This window comes from Saccopteryx leptura, chromosome 3 (genome assembly GCF_036850995.1).
Source record: "Saccopteryx leptura isolate mSacLep1 chromosome 3, mSacLep1_pri_phased_curated, whole genome shotgun sequence".
Classification (NCBI taxonomy): domain Eukaryota; kingdom Metazoa; phylum Chordata; class Mammalia; order Chiroptera; family Emballonuridae; genus Saccopteryx; species Saccopteryx leptura.
The window spans coordinates 313,715,191-313,721,336 of NC_089505.1; the positions used below are offsets into that span (position 1 = coordinate 313,715,191).

At 39.6% G+C, this 6,146-nt stretch overlaps 1 long non-coding RNA gene across 1 annotated transcript; it reads left to right on the forward strand.

Moving 5' to 3' along the window:
* The first annotated feature begins 2,151 nt into the window (after nucleotides 1-2,151).
* Nucleotides 2,152-3,982, forward strand: LOC136398011 (uncharacterized). Its single transcript, XR_010749963.1, has 3 exons — nucleotides 2,152-2,265; nucleotides 3,649-3,762; nucleotides 3,844-3,982. It is a non-coding gene; the product is annotated as an uncharacterized lncRNA (long non-coding RNA).
* Nucleotides 3,983-6,146: the final 2,164 nt, after the last annotated feature.

Here is a 6,146-nt window from a genome sequence, read left to right on the forward strand (position 1 = left end):
GTTGCTTACTAGAGAAGGGGGTTTTCCCCCAGCCTGTTTTGCTGGAGGGGAAGGGAGAGAGAAAGAGAGACAGAGAGAGAAAGAGAGAGAGAGAGAGAGAGAGAGAGAGAGAGAGAACTGAGGGACTTGGAAGCCCGTAAATCCAGGTGAGTCTGGAATGCTGAGGGGCTTGGGAGCCCTGCCTGTTTGCTCTTCTGCCGTTAGGAGACTTTAATAAACGAAAAGGCCCCCTGTTGGGCAAATTAGTTTGTAAAATGTGATTTTGGGGTTTGCTCACTCTTGTTGTTCAAGATGGAGCTGATCTGTTAGATTGCTGGTTACCTTCCTGCTTGGGAAGGGTCATTGTTATGCTCATGTGTGCTGGAGGAGGGGTTTTCACACCAAGAAAAGTTTGTGAGAAAGAGGGAGAAGAAGAAGAAGCCAAGATGACCGGGAAGGAGGAGGAAACCAAGATGGCAGGGTGCTGAAGGAGAAGCCAGTTTGTGCAGAGAGGAGAAGGGAGAGTTTGGCAGATGGGGAACCAGAGGTGACTGAGACTGGTGGGGGCCTTTGATTCTAGGAATAACTGAAAAAGATTCTCCTGGTTGTGGAACCAGAGAATGTGTGAGTGGGTTTTGGTGCACTGTGTGTTTTTACTCGCCTGCTGGGTGTGAGGTTAGAATAATGGAATGGCCCACCAATTTTTGGCTCCGCAATTTCTTTACCGTCTGCCCAAATCTAATGGGAATCTGCACGTGAATGGCAGCAAGAGCCACAACTGCTGGCCTTACATCCCCCATTCTCTGGCTCCGCTGTTCCTTTACCATCCTCCCGAATCCAATGGGAACCTGAACCTGCGTGGCCATAGCAGTGGCTGCTGGCTTTACATGTGATAAGAAAAATAGTGGATAAGAACACGCTAACGCTGAGATAGGATAGCCGAGAAAAGCGAAGAAGTCCCTGTTGGGAGAATTACAACAATTTCCAGCAGAGGAAACCTAAGGGAAAACAGGAGGCTGGGATAAAATGGAGAAAGTTAGAACTAGAAGGATTGGGTTCAAAGGGGCCTCTGGGTCCAGTCAGGTCATGATGGGTCATATGGTTCAGGATAGCAACTCTGTACTTTGTCCTATAGAGGCTGGTTCCTACATTTTTAGAGCACTATAAAGTTAAAAAATAAAAGTTCACTGACCTCCTACATGTAAATAGTTGTATTTTTTAAAATCCTATAATTAAAAAAATATATGTATAAAAATGAAATAATGCATGCCGTTAAATTAGTTATTTACATGTTACAACCCGTATGAGCATTTGCTAGGCCTTGTTCAGAGCACAGATGGTGCTGGGTGTGTGGATGGGCTTCACTGACCCTGGCCACGCCCTGCCAACCTGGTCCTTCCTCGACCCTTATGTTCTCAAACCCTGGGAGGTGGGAGCCATTCATACTTCTCTTGTTGGAGTTTTTAAGTAAGGCAGGCATCCGAGATGGTCTCTGTTGTAAAAAGTTCTCTCTGGTAAGTATAGAAAATGCACTGAATAAACAGCCAGGTGTCAGAGATGTCTGTTGAGAAGCTATTAAATTTCAATGACAGAAGCTTTATTAAAATCGGAGCATTTTTACGTGTGTGTGTGTGTAAGTGTATGTAGCTTTATATGTGCATCTAAGCAATTCAAATTTGTTTTCAAATTCCTTTTATGCTTTTTTCTTCCTAAAAGTACTGATGAAAGGTCCTCTAAGAAAAATCTGTATTTTAAAAATATCTGTATTATAATTAGTCTTTTAAAATAAAGAAACTTTAAAATTCTGATCTAATGCTTGGTTTTCCTTCAAAAATTCATATGCTTTAGATTTGACTCCCCCCCAAAAAAATGAATTCTGTATTCTACATCGGTCAAGTTTTCAAATGATAATTTGATTATGCTTCATATTTTTTAAAGATTACTAGAACTAATAAATAACATCAAGACATAACAATGTATCTCTTTTGTAACTTGGGTGAGTTCTTTTCTACTCTTACCAAAATCACAGCTGTTGGAGTTAAGGACCACCTGAAATTCTCTCAGATTTCCCACCACCACTGGCCACTGCGAGAAAGACTTACAGTATGCTGTCTATATATCTTTAAAGCACATCAATTTAAATCTGTTGAAACAATTGTTTAACCTCTCTTGCAGTTCAAGAGCTTTGAAGTTGGCCAAACGATGAATCCAGCCTGACTTCTTGTGTGCATGGACTGAGCTTCTTCCTTCTGTTGCTTGCAACAACTCAAGTTATCATTACCTATAGTAAGTTCTTAGGAAAACAGAAACCTTGCAAAGCTGAAATTGCTCTTCAAAGAGCAATGGGCTAGATTTGATCACCTTCACGCCTGCTGAAATCTAAGTGTCCAGTAAGTTGTTAATCACTTTCTACATACATAAAACATGCAAAGTGAAAAACAGATAAAAGTATCAGATTTTATAATATATGTTAGTTATCTATTGTACTGTGCTTTTGAATACCAAAAAGCCAGAAGACTTTGTAGTCAGTGTTTTGTGAAGCTTCTAGAGGAGTAGTCCAGACGAGGGATGATAGACTAAGATCTGTTCTACACTCATAAATCCCCACCCATCCAGGAGAGAATAGACCCCTAATGTTTGCTTTCTTCTAAGCCAGCCTTTGCCTAAAGTTCACCCCTTCCTGAAATTCGACTCAACTGTTCAGCACATGTCAACTCTGCAGTAATGAATTGGCACCAGCCTAATTCTTATGATGATTAATGAAGCTCCTCAGATGCAGCCTATTATTTCATCCAAAGTTAAAGCAGTGATTCATCATTAATCACTATAAGAAATAGGTTCAGTGATTCATAATTCTAAGCCAGCTCATTTCCTTAAGGGTCCTGTTTGCCTTTTGTTATTCCAGAAGTGGCACAGTTCACAGCCTTGTGCTGAGGGTGTTCTGACATGTGCATTCTCTGATCAGTTCTCTTTAAAAAGTCACGTACACCAAGCATATTTACTTATAACCCACAAGCCTCTGAAAAAAATCAATACTTCTTTTGAACACCAATCTTTTTCTAGATCCCACTGTGCTCAGATTGTTCAGTTTATTTTTTTTTTCATTTTTTTTCATTTTTCTGAAGCTGGAAACAGGGAGAGACAGTCAGACAGACTCCTGCATGCGCCCGACCGGGATCCACCCGGCATGCCCACCATGGGGCGACGCTCTGCCCACCAGGGGGCGATGCTCTGCCCATCCTGGGCGTCGCCATGTTGCGACCAGAGCCACTCTAGCACCTGAGGCAGAGGCCACAGAGCCATCCCCAGCGCCCGGGCCATCTTTGCTCCAATGGAGCCTTGGCTGCAGAAGGGGAAGAGAGAGACAGAGAGGAAAGCGCGGCGGAGGGGTGGAGAAGCAAATGGGCGCTTCTCCTGTGTGCCCTGGCCGGGAATCGAACCCGGGTCCTCCGCACGCTAAGCCGACGCTCTACCGCTGAGCCAACCAGCCAGGGCCCTCAGATTGTTCAGTTTAAAACGAGCACTCTCACCCAGAGGCTGGACAAATTAACCACATGTTAATAATCCTCATGGCTACCTTTGAGGTCCTCAGCAAAGAAGAGCATTTAGAGTAGGGCTATTTAGATTGAAATGTATACCTCTGCATTGCTCTTCCTCACCTCCAACCAGATCGCCGCCAGTGGCCAAGGAAGAGCAGCAACACAAATGATGCTTCGCCTTCTAGGCCTGGTCCAAAAGTTCCGGAAAGGGACAGCATCACCGGCCTCAACACAAAATCTCATAGTAAGTCCTATGCAGGCTTGAGGCTATTTTCTCTAAAGCAGCCCATCCTGCATTAGAATTTGATGTTTCTCTGCTTTACAGAGAGGACACGAAAGCCTTCACCGATCGACTACATCACTGCCTGCCATTCTCGATGACTGTGCCTAAAAGCCAACAGCGTTACTGCTGGTGCCTCTGTAAGGACTGGAGAGGCAACCTCCAGGACTAGAGCCAGCCAACACTTCATTTTTTTCTATCCTTTTCTTTCCCTTCCTCCTCCAACTACCTCCTTCCTCTCTCTCCCTCTTCTTGCTTCTCTTTCTTGTCCCTTCTACTTTCTCCTTTTCCCATTTTTCACTTTGGGCCTGGCAGTAAATTCCAGACGACAACCCAGCCCAGTGATAGCATGGAGCTTGTCACTATGATCCTTTATATTTTATCAGAAAACTATAATTTCTAGCCTAGTCAATTAACTAATAAAATTAAATAAAAGGTACACAGATTGGGAAAGTGGAAGTAAAGTTATCTCTATTTGTAGTTGACATTACCGGGTGTACAGAAAATCCTGAAGAATCCAATAATAACTTAAAAAAAACATAAGAACTAATAAATAAGTTCAGAAGAGTGGCAAGATACAAGAAAAATATACAAAAATCAATTGTATTTATATACAGAGGTAATGCTAAAAATACAAAATTAAAAAGAACTTTTCCATTTACAATAGCATCAACAGAAATAAAATACTAAAACATAAGTTTAACAAAATAAGTGTAAAACATTGTTGACAGAAGTTAATAACCCCAAATAAATGAAAAGACATTCCATGTTCATGGGTTAAAAGATTTAAGAATATTTTTAAGATAGCAATACTCACCAAATTGATCTACAGATTTGATTCAATCCATATCAAAATTCAAGCTGATTTCTTTGCAGAAATTGACAAAAATAGGATAAAAAATTTGATTCTATAAATTTGAGATCAAATTTTTTATGTAATACATCTGACAAAAGATTTATATTGAATATATAGAAACAATTACAACTCAATAATAAAAACAAAGCCCAGTTTTTAAAAGGGAGGCAAAGAATCCAAATGGGCATTTTTCCAAAGAAAATGTACAAATGGCTAATAATCATATAAAAAGATGATCAATATTATTAGCCATCATAGAAATACAAATGAAATCAATATAAGATACCACTTTTTACCTGTTAGGATGACTAGAATAAAAAAGTGTTTGTGAGTATGAATAGAAATTAGATCCCTCATACTCTGCTAGTGGAAATGTAAAATGCGCAGCCAGTTTGTAAAACAATCTGGCAGTTCCTCAAATGTTCAAACATATGGTCAGGTGACTGTATGATCCAGCCATTCCTCTACTTAGGTATATACTGAAGAGAAATGAAGACATAGGTGCACACAACTATTTGCACATAAATGTTCATAGAAGCATTATTCAAAATAGTATAAAATAAAGACAATGCACATATTTACCAACTAATGAATAAATAAATAGTAAAATGTGGAATAGACATATAATAAAATATTATTTTGCAACAAAAATAAATGAAATACAGCTATATGCTACATCGCAAATGAACCTTGAAAACATTATGTAAGTAAAAGAATCAAGTCAAAAGGACCATGCATCTCTATTAAATGTCCATAGTAAGCAAATCCAGAAACAAGGAGTGAATCAGGTCCCTAGGGCTGAAGGAAGAGCATATGTGAGATTGGGGGGAGATGGTTAAGGAATATGAGATTTCCTTTCAGGGTGATAAAAACATTCTAAAATTGATTGTGGTAATTAATGCATAACTTTGCAAATATACTAAAAGCTATTGATTAGACATTTAAATGGGTGAATATTATATGAATTATATCTTAAGCTATTTTTGACAAAAAGAAAGAGAAACAATTGTTTTTTAAGTTATTGCTTAAAAGTTTTGCTTTCTTAAAGTTTTTGTGAAGGTAAAAATACTTCTCCAGAGTATGAGAAAATTAAGGGACACTATGAGAAGTTATAGTGTGACGCCTAATGCTAGATTTACTCACTAACTTAGACCAGTCAATTGACTTACATGTATTATTTTTGCCTATGCTATAAAATAGTGATTAATGTAATCGTGATTAGCAGTACAAAGAAAGGGTCAGTGCCCCATAATGCCCTCTGAGTCACGATCATTGTCATTGGTAGTGATTGTCATGGCCACTAGTCAAGTTGTCTAATAAAAATATTCAGGAGTCCATCTTTGCAGTTAAATTCTGTTACTTTAAGGCAGTGGTTCTCAAAGTGTGCGCCAGGGTGCACTGGTGCACCCTAGAAGATTTCCAGGTGCGCCCTATGGTATTCCAGAGAAATATGTGCCTGTTGGGGACCAAAAAACCAACAGGGATTTTGGAG